An 18,075-nucleotide genomic window follows, 5' to 3' on the forward strand; every position below is an offset into this window, starting at 1 on the left:
CTACTTTCTGCCAGCAAGACGATATCATCTGCATATCTTAAGTTATTGATATTTCTTCTATCAATTTGCCCTTCTCCTTCCTCTGAGTCTAGCCCGCTTTTTCATACAATATGTTCTGTGTACAGATTAAACAAACAGGGAGATAAAATGCACCCTTGTCTGACACCTTTACCTGTCGGAAACCATTCTGTTTCCATATTCTGTCCTGACAGTGGCTTCCTGCCCACAGTACAGGTTATGCGTCAGGACGATGAAATGCTGAGGGCCGTCCGTTTCTTTCAGAGCAACTGATAGTTTTCCATGAGCTATGCAGTCAAAGGCTTTCCTGTAGTCTATACAACATGGACTAATCTTTCTCTGACATTCTTTGGAGGCAACTCTACGAATGATACCAATAAACATGTCTCTATCTTTCCTAGAGATACCTCTTGCATCTATTATATGTATAATTCATGATGAAGTCCTAACCTCCAGGACCTCAGGATGTGACTGCATTTGGAGACAGGGCCTTTAAAGAGTCATTAGGTTCCACAAGGTCACGAGGGTGGGCCCTAATCCAATCTGACTCATGTCCTGAGCAGAAAAGGACACAGACACTGTGGATGCACACACAGAGGAAAGATCACGGGAAGTCGCCATGAGAAATGGCCGTCTGCAAGCCAAGGCGGAGGCCTCCGGAGAAACCGACCCTCTGGCACCTGGATCTTAGACTCCAGGCTTCAGAACCGTGGAAAAATAAATATCTGTTGTTTAAGCCACACCAGGTATATTTTGTTATGACAGCCCCAGGAGAAGAATTCACCATCATCAATGGTTGTGATGGGAATTCAGGGGTCAAAGTGCATAAAGCACCTCGCAGGGTGAAGGCACTTAGTGGCCCCAGCATGTGCCGGTTTGCCTCCGCCCTGCAGTCTGTAATGGTCTCAGTGCTTCCATAAGCTTCTGGGAACTCCTTGAGAGCTTCTTGTTTCCGTCTTTGTACCCAGGCACACTCAGGGCTCAGTACATGTTTGCTGACCTGAGCTGCAGATGCGCCGTGCAGTGTGGTTACTTCCTAAAGCACAGGCGCTCTGGCCCTGTCCCTGTTATCAGCCCTCCCAAGTCCCACCCCAACGCCATTCGGATTTTCTCCCCTCATCATGGAACCTCACTTAGGAGGTCTGAATCGCCTGGGGCAGCCCGTCTCTCATCAACAGCCACCCTCTATTGAGCAGTAAGTATGTCGTAGACACTGGGTTTCTCACAGATTGTCCCGTGAAAGTCTCCCAGCAACCCCACAATGTAGTAAGAATATTATCATTTCCACCCCTGTCGATGAGGAAACTGAGGTCCCAAAAGGCTAACTGTCCCAAGTTATCCACCCAGCTAGGAAGTGATGAGTCAAACCTGGGCTGATCTGACCTCAAAATCAGTGTTCTTACCACTAATTGAACGTACTTGAAATTTAGATGCTGCGGTTAATGAAAACAACAACAGCAACAACAGTAAGTACCATCTAGTGATTGCTTGTAATGTGCTAGGCATTGTGATAAATTGTTTACCGGCATTTTCTCCTTTAGTCCTGTCAACAACCCATAGATAGGTACTATCATCCCCTCCTTCTACAGATGAGGAAACTGAGGCACAGCGGGGTTTGTGACTTGCCCAAAGCTGATAACGAATCGGGGATGGAACAGAATGTGGCCCTGAGAGCCTCTCTTCTTAATCACTGAGCAGCCACCAGAACCCTCTGTGCTAGGGGTCCTCATTTGTTTTAGCACCAGAACCCTTTCTAGGAGAGGCCCAGAGAGGTGGAGAGCATTATCTGGGGATCGCACAGCTGGGGAGTGGCTGAGGGATGACTTTTAGCCCCCAGGACTCCAAATCTTTCTGCTATCCCTATGTGTGCTTCTCTCACTCAGTTTCTGTTGTTTTTTAACCTTATATCTGCTCCCAGGTGGCCTTGAGGACTTCTCCACCCTGAAGGGTGCAGCCCCCCAGTAAGTGACTGATAGTCAGGCATTCACAGGGGAAGTGGCCTGGAAAGGCCCCGGTGCTCATTTCCTCATTATTTTGATTCTGAGCGCCTGCAAACTGAGGACTCAGCAGCACCGGGATTAGGCAATTCTCTTGCCTCCTGTAATGTACTTTCTCTGAATTGGTTCTTTCGAGACAATTATTTGAGGCCTTCAGATTGTTCCCGCAGGCGAGCTGAGAAAGTCAATCGGCACATCTTCAAATTCAGACGCATCTTAGGGTTCCTTTCATCCTGAACTTGGACTCAACTACAGGACGGGAAAGGCAGGGCGAAAGGAAAGTTGTTCCTTACACCAGAGCGAGGGTCCAACGATGCCAATCTTCTCTGTAAAAATCATGCGTCAGGACCTTCTGTGCTTTTTCCTATTTTATCCTCCTAAGTCCTAGACTTCACCTCTGAGATGGACACTATTATTTCCATTTCTTGATTGAGGATCATTGAGGTGAAATAAAATTTCCCAGGGAATGGAGCAAGTCTCCAGCTCTTTCCATCTTTCATTCATGTCTCCTTTCTTTGAACTTTCAGAGTATAAACTGCCTCTTTCCTCGTTTCGCACTTACTAAGAGGTAGCCTTACCTTTTGTTTAATTGCTCTGGAGAGGCAGCAGAGTTTAGAGGTTAAAAGGATAAGCTTTCAAATCAGACAGATGTGGTTTGAACCCTGGTTCCTTTTTTTGTTAAATACTTAGTTATTTTTATTTTGTTTATCGACAATGCAAAAAACCTTTTTACTCTGACCTAAAATATTCATATGTACAGTATTTATTGATTTTTAAATTTTTTCAATTACAGTGGACATCAATGTTATATTAGTTTCAGGTGTACAATGTAGTGATTCGACACTTATACTTGTTACCTTATGAAGTGAGCACCTCAATAATGCTAGTGCCCATCTACATGCATAGTGATTATAATATTATTGACTATACTCCCTATGCTCCATCCCTTATTAGCCATGTAACCTATTAGCTTTTAACCTCTCTGAGCCTGTTTCCTTTTCTGTAAAATGGGGATGGAAAGAGTACTTAACTCCTGGAATTCTTTTGGGGGAGAATAGTGTATTTAAAGTAGTTAGAACAGTTCTCACACGTTGCAAATGCTGAACATGCTTAGCTGACCTTGTTGTTTATGTTGCTATTGTTCATTTGTGTGGGCCTGGATATGACAAATGCCAAGAGGAAAGCCAGGCATCCGGGTTTGTTATAAAGTTGGCAAATTCTAGCTGTGTGGCTTTGAGTAAGACACTCAAATGCTCTGAGTTTCAGCTTTTATTTAAATTCTGTTCAGTGGGGATATTGAGCTTGGTTCTGCTTGCTTGACAGACTTGTGGGGGCTGAGATGGCACTAAGGACCTTGGACAGCACCCAGCAGCGTGGAGATGTTTAATTCAAGTACGTATGTTGAATGAATGATGAATAAGGTAATGTTACATAAAAAAAAAAAATCCCAAAGAGCTTTATAGGTATAAAGGACTACTAGGTCAATAGTTACCATGCGGAAAGAAGGAAGCTTAGAGGAAATCACCAGGATGAAAGAAAATGAAGGAAGGGCTGAGAAAAGAGTCCTGTCTCCTTGTGGGCCATGATGCTGGTGGTGAAGAGCAGGGGTCTGGAATTACACAGCTGGTGTGAAGCCCCACTTAGCCATTTTCCAACTGTGTCCTTGGATACATTACATAAGCTTTCTGGGTCTTGGTGTCCTCACCTCTAAAAGTGCACCGATATTACCTCTATCACAGGGCTGGTGAGAGGATTAGGAAGACAAGCGTTTAGCGCACAGCCTGGTACCCAGAAGCTACTTAGTGACACTGCTGTTATCATCACTCCCATGGTTACCGAGCACTGTGCTGGGGGGGGGTGTGCTTAGGAAACTAACCCTTAGGAAGGACCAACTTTTCAGTCGTATTTTATCTCATCCTTACAACAACCCAAGAGGGAGATGCCATGATTATGCTCTGTGTGTTTACACTGAGCATCTTCAGCTCAGAGAAATGAAGTAACTAACTCAACGATGCACACGTGGGAAGTGGTGGAGCCTCAGACTGACCCCAGGTCTATCTGATGGCAGAGACCTTGGTCCCTGCTCCTCAGTGCAAGGACAGGAGCTTTCACAAGTGGATGAGGAAGGAGGGGAGGCGAAGAGGGAGACAAGACCTGCTGAGCAGCCCGAGCAGAGGCAGCTGCTGGCGCTAGACCTGTGTCAGTGCAAAGGACTTCCATTGCTCCAAGAAACTGCCAGACCTGTGATATTTAAACCGCTTTCCTTTCTTTTCAAGTCTATCAAGGCTTGTACATGTTCTTGACCTTGGGTGGGGGGGGGTCCTAGAACTCTGAGGAGCACAGCATGAGGCTGACATCTATTCACCCAAGACACGGCCTGGAGATATGTGGTGTCCTCTTTCAGTTGGGAACTGGTTCTAGAACCTGTGACTGGGTAATAGGTGTGAAAAAGAAGAGCAGTACCTTGCTTTCCTGAGTGTTACAGAAATCTCGAGTCACTTGGGATTCTCATAGGAGATGCTGGAGGAAAAGGCAAGTATCCTTGAGACTTATAGTTGGAAGGCAGAAGTATGGAAATAGCTGTGTCTGTTGGGGGCTTAGACAGCTCTGTTGGAGGGTATTGAATATTGTCAAATGTTTTAAGACTAAGACAAGGGTTTGAACTGTTCTCTTGAGAATACAAGTATCAAACTCTTTCTGCCTCCCTTGCTATTGACTTGATATTTTTAACCGGATGTAACTTTCTTGGTGAAAGGATTTGGGCCTCATGAAGAGACAGTTTGAGATAACACCTCAGTGTGGGCCAGACTTGCTCTATGAAACCTTTGTAAAAGTTTCCACAGTGCTGTGGTTAAGAGCTTAGATTCTGGGGCTCTGAAGACCTGTTTCTCTGCTCTGGGCCTCAGTGACCTCATCTCTAAAATGGGTACAGTGATACATAACTCCTGGCATAATTGTAGGTAAGAAGTGAGAAAGGCATGTGAAATGTTTAGATTAGCACCCGGCATATAGTAAAGTAAACATTAGATGTCAGCTATTGTTTTTTTGATACTTTTAAGGGCTCAGGTTAAGGAGTCAAGATAAAGAATGAGAGGCTCTGAGAGAAAATGTGAAAGGAGACATAACTGATCTGTATGTATCCTGTGTCAACTCCTGACTTTGTAGATACAGTTCCTGCTTAATACTTACCATCCCACGATGCTAGTGTTATATCCTTGTGACACATGAGAATAATGAAGCAGAGTATTTAAAGGACTTGCACAGATCACACAGCTATTAAGCAGTAGAATTGGGATTTGAACGCAGATGACCCGTCTCCAAAGCTCACAGTCTCCTCATTGTTTCATGTTCTCTCCTCTGTGACAAAGACACCTGGCTCTTCCATTGGCAGTGTCCCCACAGCAGTTCCGGGCAGAGTCTAGGCATATGGTCTCCCCTCCATACGTGTCTGTGTCCTAATTTCCCTTCTTTAAAGGACAGCAGTCATATTTGATTAGTGTCCCCTCTAATGACCTCATTTTAACAAAATTACGTCTTCAAAGACACTATATCCAAATACAGTCACATCTGGAGTGCTGGCGACTAGGACTTCAACATATGAATTTGGTGGGAGGGGGACACAACTCAGCCCATAACAACCAGCAAATATACTTTTAAGATTTCCATACTATACTGTATGCACATTTCCATCAATCAAAAGGAAAAAAAACTGAGAACAAAGATCAAAGTTAACGATGTGTGTGCTCAAGTATTTAGAAGGCAGTACACTGAGCTTTGCCTGCTGACTGGGTCATAGAGGGACCTTCTCATTGAACCCACAACACGGTGGACGGGGTGAGGGAGCGCTCTGGGCTCTTACGTAAGGGCACTAATCTCATTCATGAGGCCCCACCCTCACGACCGAATCACCTCCCAAGAGCTTCACTTCCTAATGGCGTCCCATTGGGGGTTAGGATTTCAGCATTCAGATTTTGGGGGGACACAAGCATTGAGTCCATAACAGTCCCAATCCTCAGGAAGCTTGCATTTTGGAGTGTTCCATTCACGGTTGTGATTTCCAGAGATGCACCCAGTGGGCACACCCACCTATGAGCTGCTCAGACTTACCTTGACCTCCATGCGTACCATGCCTTTCACACTTAGCTGCTTAATGCTCCAGCCCCACACATCACGTTTAGCTGCTCAGTGAACACAGGCTTTCTGCCTCCACTTGGATGATGAATGCCACAGCAGCCCCTAGTTGTGCAAAGATAAATCACTCCAGGTCCAAGTGGTAAACCACAGAAATAACAGCAATTTATATATACCCCAGGAGTCCCTTGTGAGAACTCCTTCACTATTTATGATGTGTAGTGATAAAAGTTAAAAGCATGGATGGGAGTGGCAGCTTTATTTTATTACCATCTGCACACCACAAAAGAAACCCAAATGGAAATGCTCGTTGGGAAGCCAGTTTGTTAGGAAACCCTCATGAACCAGAATTTTCATGGGAAAAAAAAATACACATCCACACAAAGCTATAGTCATAGTTTAAATCCTGGCTGAATGTTTCTTAATGGGAACAAAGGGATTTTTCAATATTCTTAAATGACTTCTAGGCTTACGGTCCAAATCCTGATGAGCAAAATGTTGCACTAATTCAAGTCACAATAATAGAAAATAAATAATCATTCTGCCAGTGTTTGTCCAGGGGGTTTGGGAAACTTGGACTGAGATGGGGAAAAAAAATTTTTTTTCCCATCATGACGTAGCAAGAGTTTTTCTTATGGTGTCATAACCTGTGGGTTTGAATTCTAATTTTTACTAGGTGAACTTAGACAAGTCACTTTAACCCTTTAAATCTCAGTTTTTTAAAATCTATAAAATGACAATAAAACTAGCCATTCAGAATATTCTAAGAACTTGAATCAAAGCAAGGAAAATACTTAACACATCCTTAATATTTAGTTTGGCTCATAGTTTGTGTTCAGAAAACTGCAGCAATGATGATGGTGATGGTGGTGATGATGGTGATGGTGATGATGGTGATGATGATGATGATGATGGTGATGATGATGGTGATGATGATGATGATGGCGATGATGGTGATGATGGTGATGATGGTGATGATGATGGTGATGATGGTGACAGTGATGACATATACAATGGCAATACTGACAATTACAGCAATCATGGGATGAAGAAAAGCAGGGAGACACACAGTCAAATCTGCCTACAGCAAACAAAGAATTAAGTGGCATGAAATCAACCAGGGTACTTTGGATATGGCAACCGTTTAAAGCAGGGGTGTCCAAACTTTTTTCAATGTTTCTCACCAAGGGCCATATGCGGTAAAATATACAAACAGCCGAGCCACTCACTCGAGGTGAAGTACGTATTGCCTCACCTGGTTTATTTAAGTAAACTAAATATATTTTTGGAATTTGCTGCGGGCCAATTAACAATGGATTGCGCTGTAGTTGGCCTGCAGGCTGCAGTTTGGACACCCCTGGTTTAAAGGCTTGAGTTTAGGCTGAAGAAAACCAACAGAATGAGAACCATCTGATAGCTGGGGTGCCCACGGTTTCTCCTTAATCAATTGTTAGTCTGGTTCATCCAAAGAGTCTGATCAATTAGTGATGCCTGCCATGGATTTGGACCAGAGGTGCAGTAACGTATGTGAATTTACGGACTCTGGTGAAAGAATTTCAGCTGGCGTTCTAATACTGAGCACTTACAAGCTTTAATATTATTTGGGTGTGTCTACCTCATTAGTTTTGATAGCAAGGATAACAACAATATTTATTACTTATTATTAATAAGTTGTATTTGGCACCAGCCAAGTGCCCACACAAGTGCTAAACATAGCATAACAGAGAGAAAGACTCTATGAGGCAGAACAGGAGACTTTTAATTCATTCTGCTTCCAGCATTCGAGACAGTGAGTGTGTCATGGGCAGGACAATTAAATTGAAATACGGCCCAGCTAAGCACAAGAGCTGTTCTAATGGGAAGGTCAAGAAACCCAACGGCAAACTGTTTGGGAAGGTAGGCGGAATGAGGTCCTTGAGGTGAGGCCTAATGATCTTGGCCATGTCGATTTCGGAGGGGGCTGGCCTAAAAATAACCCCCAACCCCCAGGATCTAGTGAGATGCTATTTCATAATAAGAGAAATAATCAGCAAAGGTTTATAAAAGCTTTGCAATCAGTACATGCCTCTTAGACTGCATAACCTTTCATATGAGAATGATGGATTGTGTCTGTCTGCACCCCTCACCTTGGAATGTGAATGTCCCTGAGGATTGTGTAGGTTTAAGGGCAGGGAGAGGGCGAAGTAGTGGTTGTCCCCTTTTCTCACGTCTCCTGACAGCCCTCAAGCACTTCACAGGAAGCTGATTGTCTCAAAGCAGAAAGGAGAGCTTGGGAGACGTGGGAGCACAGAGGAGAGGGGGGTGGAAAGTTCTAGAGATGCACCTGCTCCTTAGAACGAAAGGGCAAAGCGTCCCTGAGGGCCGTGTGGGGGAATCTCAGCCAGCTGGTGTGTGTTCAGTCTCAAACTCCTGAGTCTGCCTCTTGCCCCTCCTCCTACCTCGTGGTGAACCCCTGCCAGGATGGATGTGGGAGTGAGTGAATGGGCACAATTTCAGATGGTGCCTTGGGGGACCCCAAATCCATCTGGCCTGGATTCTGAACTTCTCCTATTGCTGCCTCTTTCCTCTCTCTCCCACCTCATCCCACCAACACTACTTAAAACTATTTTATGGTTTTATCCAAGAATTTTATAGAATCCAGGGACTTTGGAACCTGGTTCAAGTTCCCATCTAGCACTTGAAGTTGAGGTGGGTGTTCACATCTTGCTCGACTACTTCTAAGGCAGGATTCTCAATCAGGGATGATTTCTGGCCCCAAGGGACATTTGGCAATATCTGGAGACATTTGTGGTTGTCATGATTTGAGGAGGCATCTAGTGGGTAGAGACCAGGAACACCATTAAACATCCTACAATACACAGGGCAATCCCCTGTAAGTAATTAGCTGGCCCCAAATGTCAATAATACCAAGGTTGAGAAACCTTCCTTTAGGGACAGAACTCACCACCAATCCCCTCCCCCACCCCACAAGCAGCCCCCTTTACTTTCATCTTATTCTGGTTAGCAAAAGAAAGGCAGGTGTCTGAGAGGCAGGTGGCTTTGGTACAAACTTATTTGGAGAGAGTCAAGATTACACAATTCTGGGTATTGGCAATGGGATTTAAGAAACGTCTGCCAGTGATAACAGTAGGTTGTAACAAGATCGCCCAAAGCTATTTCCAAGGCAAGTATCCCAATTACGTGGACTCTCTGGGAACATGACTGGTCTCAAGGATTGGAAGACGATATCTAAAATCAGACATGCAGTGGGTATGAAAATAAAAGAAGCAGACACAGAAAAATGCAGCCTTTCCCTGAGAATGCACAATAAAAGGAATGAATACAAAATGAAATGACACATATATCATTGAAAACCAGGGTTTGAAGGTGGGGGTGAATGAGCAGGTGGTGGCAGATGGAAATGAGTTGTACAGTAGCCATGAATACTGATTTATTACAAGTTAAACGTCCCTGACATTCTTTCATTCTCTCTCTCAGAAGCTGTCTTCATTGTTGTGTTTTGGTGACTTTTCTTACCAGTGAGGCAACAGGGGCCAAACCCAAGCACGGGTTTGTGTGTAGATGTCAAACTTTAGGGATGGAATGGGCTGTACCTTAGCTAGTGCTTCCATTACCTTCAAAAGCTTGAGATTTCATGGGATTTACTTATTTGCTGGTGCTCTGCCTGGTTCCAGAATGGACTGGAAGCCACTGTGTGGTGTGCTGGCACCTACTTGTACCAATTCACAAGAATCAATTGTTATTTTGTCAGGAGTTTGGTAAGTCCAACAGTTAAACCATTGGCAGTTTCCAGTTGGCCATGGTGAGAGTATTTACACTATGAGAACTGGGGAACGCTACAAATTAGAGCTTTCCAGCTTTTGTGGGAAATGTGGTTTACCAGCACACCCTCACTGTAGAATATCCATGCATTAAGTACCAAGGGTTGGGTTTAAGATTATGAACTTTGCCCCAAATAGCCAAAGCACTCCTAAGAAAAAAGAACAATGCTGGAGGTATCACACTCCCTGACTTTAGCTTGTACTACAGGGCTACAATAATCAAAACAGCATGGTATTGGCAGAAAAACAGACACACAGATCAATTGAATAGACTTGAGAACCCAGAAATAAACCCACATAAATATGGACAGATAATTTTTGCCAAAGACACAAAAAACATACAATGGAGAAAAGATAGCCTCTTCAATAAATGGTGCTGGGAGAATTGGAAAGCCACGTGCAACAGAATGAAACCAGGCTGCTATCTGTCCCCATGTACCAAAATTAATTCAAAATGGATCAAAGACTTAAACATAAGACCTAAAACAATAAACTGCATAGAAGAAAACATAGGTACTAAACTTATGGACCTTGGGTTCAAAGAGCATTTTATGAATTTGACTCCAAAGGCAAGGGAAGTAAAAGCTAAAATAAACGAATGGGACTATATGAAACTTAAAAGCTTCTGCACAGCAAAAGAAACCATCGACAAAATAAAGAGGCAACCAACTGAGAAGATTTTTGCAAACAGTGCCTCCGATAAGGGGCTAATATCCAAAATATATAAGGAACTCATACAACTCAACAACAACAAAAAACCAACAACCTAACTGAAAAATGGGCAGACGACCTGAAGAGACATTTCTCCAAAGAGAACATACAAATGGCAAATAGACATATGAAAAAATGCTCAACATCATTAATCATCAGAGAAATGCAAATAAAAACCACAATGAGATATCGCCTCACCCCAGTCAGAATGGCTATCATCAACAAGACAAATAGTAACAATTGTTGGAGAGGCTGTGGAGAAAAAGGAACCCTCATACACTGTTGGTGGGAATGCAGACTGGTGCAGCTGTTATGGAAGGCAGTGTGGAGGTTCCTCAAAAAATTAAGAATAGAATTGCCATATGACCCAGCAATCCCTCTCCTGGGTATCTACCCAGGTATCTATTTTTTATCTACCCAAAAAATCTGAAAACATTTATCCATAAAGACACGTGTGCTCCAATGTTCATTGCAGCTTTATTTACGGTGGCCAAGACATGGAAACAACCAAAATGTCCTTTGATAGATGAATGGATAAAGGAGTTGTGGTATATATACACAATGGAATACTATTCGGCAGTAAGAAAAGATGAAGTAGGACCATTTGTGACAACATGGATGGATCTTGAGATTATAATGCTAAGCGAAATAAGTCAGACAGAAAAAGCAGAGAACCATATGACTTCACTGATATGTGGTATATGAACCAAAAACAACAAAAGAACAAGACAAACAAATGAGAAACAAAAACTCATAGACATAGACAATAGTTTAGGGGTTACCAGAGAGTAAGGGGGGAGGGCGGGGGGGCTCTAGAAGAGGATAAATGGGGACTAATGTATGGTGATGGAAAGAGAACAGACTCTGGGTGGTGAACACACAATGGGATTTATAGATGATGTAATACAGAATTGTACACCTGAAATCTATGTAACTTTACTAACAATTGTCACCCCAATAAACTTTAAAGAAAAACAAACAAAAATAATAATAACTGCTAGAACTAATACATTTGGAAAAGTTGCAGGATACACAACACAAAAGCAACACAAAAATCAGTTGCATTTCTATACACTAACAATGAATAATCCAATAAGAAAATAATTCCATTTACAATAGCATCAAAAAGAACATATTTTAATACTTAGGAATAAACTTAACCAATGAGGTGAAAGACTTGTATACTGAAAACTCCAAAACACTGCTCCAAGAAATTAAAGATGCAACAAATAAATGGAAAGACATCTCATGGAAGACTGAGCATCATTAAGGAATCACTACTACCCAGTGATGTACAGATTCAATGTAATTCCTATCAAAATACCAATGGTGTTTTCTTGCAAACATTAAAAAAAAAAAAATACCCATATGGAATCGCAAGAGACCCCCAAATAGCCAAAATAATCTTGAAAAAGAACAAAGCTGGATGTCTCAGACGTCCTGATTTTGAAACTTCTAACTAAGCTACAGTAGTCAGAACATTGTGGCATTGGCACAGACAGATATATAGACCAATGGAGTAGAACAGAGAACCCAGAAATGAACCCTCTTATATATGGTCCAGTGATTTTTGACAAGGGTGTCAAAACTGTTCAGTGGAGAAAGGACAGTCTTTTCATCAAATGGTGCTGAGCAATAAACTTAGTACAGGAAGAAAAGTGGATACCCATATGCAAAAGAACGAGGTTTAACCCTTACTTTACACTACCTGCAAAAATTAACTCAAAATGGATCAAGTATCTAAACGTAAGAGCTAAAACTATAAAACTCTTAGAATAAAACATAGGGGAAAGCTTCATGACATTGGATTTGGCAATGATTTCTTGGGTATGACATCAAACGCACAGGCAACAGCAAAATAATTTGAACTTCATCAAAATTAAAAACTTCTGTGCATGAAATGACACAATCGACAGTGAAAAGGCAACCTATGGAATGGGAGACTATGTGCAATATCTGATAAGGGACTAATATCCAGAATATATAAAGAACGTCTACAACGAAACAAAAGAACTAAAACAACTTGATTTAAAAATGGCCAAAGGACTTGAATAGACATGTCTCCAAAGACGTCATAGAAATGGCCGACAAGCACTTGAGAAGACGCTCAGCATCACTAATTACCAGGGAAACGCCCACCACCACCACAGAGAGGTACCACCTCACAGCCATTACGGTGTGTACTATCAATAAACAGAAAATAGTGTTAGTGAGGATGTGGGGACACTGGGAAGAACCCTCGTGCACTGTGTGGGAACGCGCAACCACTCCGGAAAATTGCAGGGCACTTCCTCAAAAATATAGAGGGTGCCCCCAAAATGTGTACGTGTTTTAAGAACGGAAAACTATTAAAATTGTAATAGTATATGCCGATAACAAAAGATGAATACGAGTCACGTTGGACTTCTGCAATGACAAGAGGTGCTCAGAGTGGTTCCCATCAGCACCCAGACACTTCTGATGACAGCGAACTACTGCTTGAGCAACGTTGACCAAAGCGTCCACCTGTATACATTTTTTTGGCACCCTGGTATTAAAAATAAAATTACCATATGATCCAGCAATCCCACTTCTGGGCATACACCCCAAAGAAGCCAAAGCAGGGTCTCAAAGAGATATTTGCACACTCACGTTCGCAGCAGCACGATTCACAATAGCCAAAAGGTCAGAGCAACCCCAGTGTGGATGAACGGATCAGCAAAGTGTGGTCTGTACACACCATGGAGTATTATTCAGCCAGGAAAAGGAAGGAAATTCCGGCCTATGCCACAACATGGAGAAACTTGGAGGACGTTATGCTCAGTGAAATACGCCAGGCACAAGAAGATGAATGCTGTACGCGTCCACTTATATGAAGCACCCGGAGAAGTCAATTCACTGACACAAAGGTCGTTGTCGTGGGCTCAGGGGTGGGGGTGGGGAGTTACTGTTTAATGGGTACCGAGCTTCCGTTTTGCAAGAGGAAAAGAGTTCTGGAGATGATACACAACAGTGCGAATATACTTAACAGTACTGAACTGTGTGCCCATAAATGGTTCAGATGGTAAATTTTATGTTACGTGTGTTTTACCACAATTTAACATTTTTAATTTACAAACAATTTACGGAGCATCTGCTGTGTGTTAGGTATGGTAATACAATAAACACTGTACTTACAAACACAGTAATTATAAAACACACACTTAAGGAAACAATTCTAAGAGCAAGAACCAGCACAGACAGACAACAGACACAAACCCACAAGAATTCAGAACTGGGTTTATCAGACCAAGACTGTTAAATTTTGGCAGGGAGCTAGAAATTACTAAATGGATAATATCATATCTGGAAAAGAAACAAAAATATAATCTCAACAGATGACAGAAAAGGCACTTAATAAAATTCTCTAATGCTCATATTTTATTTGTGAAAATTCTCCTCACAGGGACCTTCCCCGACCTGACACGTGAGGGGTCTGGTACACAGCCTTTAACACCACAGTTTGGTGGGACATCAGGAGCGTTCCCTTTAAAATCAGCAATGAGCTACAGACACACAGTCTCTGCTTCTGCTGCAGGTTGTTTTGATGATCCCATCCCACTCAGTAGGACCAGAGACAGAAATGAAGTACGAGAGACCGGAAAGAAAAAACACTTTTAAAACTCACCTGCTAATGGCGACTCGTCTACAGAGGGTCTGTGACCCACGGTGAAGAGATCCATACTTCAGGGGAACCTTGAGATCCAAGGGTGACGTTGGCTCTTTCTGAGAGAGAAACCATTTAGAGGTCACCAAATGTTCCAGAAGCATCCAAACATGTCCTGCTTTCGTGACCTGCATACCTTCTCTTCATCCCTCAGGGTTCAGCTCAGGCATGCCCCCCCCCCACTTTGGCTTAGGTGCATCCTGTGTGTTCCCAAAGCATCGTGTGCTGGGGTTCAGCCCTCCCCTTGGCTGGGAACTCCTGGAGTGGGGGCAGACATGGTTCTGATTCTCAGGTGTCGGGAACCATCTAACCATACCTGCTGCTCTCCCAGAGGGACCTGTCCTTTCCACGAGGGCCACTCTAGGCCAGGGGCTCTAACAGGGGCCCCCGGGCATGACTCCAGGAAACAGGGACCCCGCTGCTCTGGGCCCACACCCAGCCTGACTTCTCTTTCCTTCCAGTTTGAGATTCTGCCTAAGCCAGCAAAAGATTTCAGATTCCTTCACCTCCTACCACAACCCCCGCTTCTCGACAAGGTCAAGATCCTTGGCTGGGACAGAACCGGCACCAAGTGCCAGGAGGCTCTCGCTCCAGATACAGGGGAAAAAGAGCTGGTTGGCAAAGCTTCCAAACTGCATCTGGGGACACAGACACATGCTGTGGGCACCTGGGCAGTCAGGCCCCAAGGCCACAACATTCAAGATTGTTCACTTTCTTTTGGGGGCAGGCTTTTCCCTTTTTACAACTGGAAAACAAAGCTGGCAGAATCCAAGAACACATGCATTGGAATGCAAGAGCTGGTGCAGGCTGTGGTGGCTGCGAAACCTGCCCGCCAGGAGGGGACCCTCGGAGACCTAGGGTCCCAATTCCAGAGCAAAGGGCCGAGTGGCAGCCATGAGGAGTGGGGCAACCAGAGGTGAGACACCAGACTGATGTCCCTGGCCTCCCCGCACATAAAACCCTGGCACACAGCAGGTTCTCAATAAAACAAGAAAACACTGGCGAGTTTTCGAGTTTTCAGAAGACAGATGGAACGGGAATGGGGACGCCAGGACGGCACCTTCTCACACTCAGGAAGAGGGAGGGGCGGATTTACTCAGCACGTGCATATTGTCATGGGTTACAACCCAAAGACCCCAGAATCCAGGAGCTGCTCTTTGAAAGACGTCTGCTCTTTCCTTAGACACAAAAGCCTAAAGAGGCACAGACAACACCATGTCATTGTGAAGCAGTGACTCAGGGCACTTCTTCAAGGTCATATAGCCAGCAGACAGACAGCCTGGCACTGGCCTGGGCCTATCTGTCCCCCAAGGCTGCCCACCCTCACTCATCCACCGTCTTCTTTCACAAGAGCCTTGTGCCATATCATCTACCATTTACTTTGAGAAAGAGTCGAGTGAACGATGGTCAGCTCCGCCCTGAGCCATGATATGTCGTGCTTGTCCAGTTTTTCCTAATATGCATTAAAATGCCCACAAGCCATGTCACGCACCTTCAGAAATGCACCCACAACCATTAGAAGCGCTGGGCTATGCCTTGTTGCAGGGATCCCAGCCCAGGAGGAGGGAAGGAAACGGTTCACAGTGGAAAGCAGAAGGGGGGGGTGGGGGAGGCAGCGGTTCCGAGTTTGATGCGCCCAGTTTGCAACCACACACCTGTTGGTTTCTAAATCAGCTCAATGGACCCAGGATTTCTGGTCCCGAAGGAAAGCTGCAGAAGACTCCCCCACCTGCCTCCACGCTCTGCCCATGAAGCGCTGACGGGAACAGCAGTGGGCTGGACGCAGGCAACGCCCGGACCCACGGAGGGGAACACAGTTCTCCTGTGTCAGGGCGGACTTGACAACCTCAGCACTTTGCAATGCTGGGTGTGGTGTGGGCGGGGGTCCAGCTCATGGAGAAACAGATGGGAGAGGGAAGGATTCCACTCAAAATACCTAAAAATGTTTATGTCTACAGCACAGAAACAGCCAAGTACAAATAAATGTTTTAATTGTCTCCATGAGATAATTTGGTAAAAAGAATAGGCAATTCCAAAGAGGAAAAATGTAAGTGAGGAGTAAACGTTAGGTGGAAAACAGCAATTTTAACTTTATCTATTACATTGCAAAACAGGTATTTAAATGATACCCAGAGCTGGTGAGGCCTGGGGGCAAAACCCATCCCCTCAAATTTTGTAAATGGCCACTGCCATTAGTGCACCCTCAGGGGGGTGTTTCAAAACTCTTCAAAATACTCATTCTTTTGACCTTAGGAAGCTCACTCCTAGAACTTGATCCAAAGTGAGGGAGGGAAGGGAAACAGAAATAATTCCAAAAAATTTCAAAATAATTTCATTATTCAAAATGATGAAAAACTAAATAGCCAACAGGGAAATTTTGACGGTTTAAAGTTGTGGTACATTGACGGCATGAACTATCTTGAACTCATGTGTCACGAAGTCCAACATGAGGCAATGCAGGAACACGAAAACAAGAAGATTAGCTCCAAGTGAAGCAGAAGACAAGACCACATAAAAATGTGCCCCCAGGATGAGTGTGTGGACAAGAACTGGTAGGGAACAGAGGACACAGTTCACATAGGGAGGGGGTGATGACCCTGGAGGGGTCTGTCCTTTAAAACTTCCCTTCCTAATTCTTATGCTGCTGTCTGTCCCGGAGATTTTTAAAAATTAAAAGAAAAGAAAGGAGGGAGGGGGAAGGGAGGAAGGAAGGAAGGCAGCCAAGTGTCTGTGAAGGATGAAGGGATAAAAAAAAGTGGTCTGTCTGCACAGTGGAATCCTATTCAGCCTTCAAACGGAAGGAAATTCTGACACACTCTACAACACGGATGAACCTTGAGGACATTGGGCGAAGGGAAATAAGCCAGTCACAGGAGGACAAATACTGTAGGATTCCACTTACGTGACGTACTGATGAGGTCTGACAATTAAGTTCGCGAACTCATCCTAGGAAAAGTGCTGCGTACCTCACTGCTGAATATCACTACGGTCACCTTCGAAGGACTCCCCTTGGGAAGCTATGCACCGACGCCAGCACCTAGTCCACCCTTCAAAACCATTTTGGAACTCTTTTTCTGGAATGGTCATCAGAGCTGTCGTCATATTACCCTTGATGTCCTGAATGTCATCAAAATGTCTTCCTTTCAATATTTCCTTTATCTTTGGGTAAAGAAAGAAGTCACTGGGGGCCAGATCAGGTGAGTAGGGAAGGTGTTCCAATACAGTGATTTGTTTACTGACTAAAAACTCCCTCACAGACAGCGCCGTGTGAGCTGGTGCATTGTCGTGATGCAAGAGCCATGAATTGTTGGCGAAAAGTTCAGGTTGTCTGTTTCACGCAGCCTTTTCAGCACTTCCAAATAGTCAACTTGGTTCACTGCTTGTGCCGTTGGTACAAATTCATAATGAATAATCCCTCTAATATCAAAAAAGGTTAGCAACATCGTTTCAACAAGTTCATGAACTTAATTGTCAGACCTCGTACTTAAAAATGGTTAAAATGGTAAATTTTATGTTGTGTATTTTACTACAATAAAAACAATGAAAAAGAAAGGAAGGAAAGACATAGGAGACTCAAAGGCATTTTTTTCTGACATCGGGGAGGGGGGCAGGGGAGTGGTGAGTGGGGCAATGCTTACAGGCACAGCAGCCTAGAGGTGAGTGAGAAGGGGCAGACAGGAGTGAGTGAGGAAGAGGAGGAGGAAGGAGGTGG

At 44.0% G+C, this 18,075-nt stretch overlaps 1 long non-coding RNA gene across 2 annotated transcripts in view; it reads right to left on the reverse strand.

Moving 5' to 3' along the window:
- The window catches only part of LOC109435894 (uncharacterized), a 41,151-nt gene that overhangs the window by 4,917 nt on the left and 18,159 nt on the right, over nucleotides 1-18,075 (reverse strand). The window contains exons 1-3 of one of the 2 annotated variants that reach the window (XR_012493151.1): nucleotides 14,680-15,133; nucleotides 14,325-14,422; nucleotides 6,123-6,251 (exon numbers count right to left, since the gene is read on the reverse strand). This is a non-coding gene — a long non-coding RNA (uncharacterized LOC109435894). Of the gene's footprint in view, nucleotides 1-6,122; nucleotides 6,252-14,324; nucleotides 14,423-14,679; nucleotides 15,134-18,075 lie in introns of those variants that run through there. The other variant, XR_012493152.1, reaches the window with a different exon arrangement.

This window comes from Rhinolophus sinicus, linkage group LG18, assembly GCF_036562045.2.
Source record: "Rhinolophus sinicus isolate RSC01 linkage group LG18, ASM3656204v1, whole genome shotgun sequence".
Classification (NCBI taxonomy): Eukaryota; Metazoa; Chordata; class Mammalia; order Chiroptera; family Rhinolophidae; genus Rhinolophus; species Rhinolophus sinicus.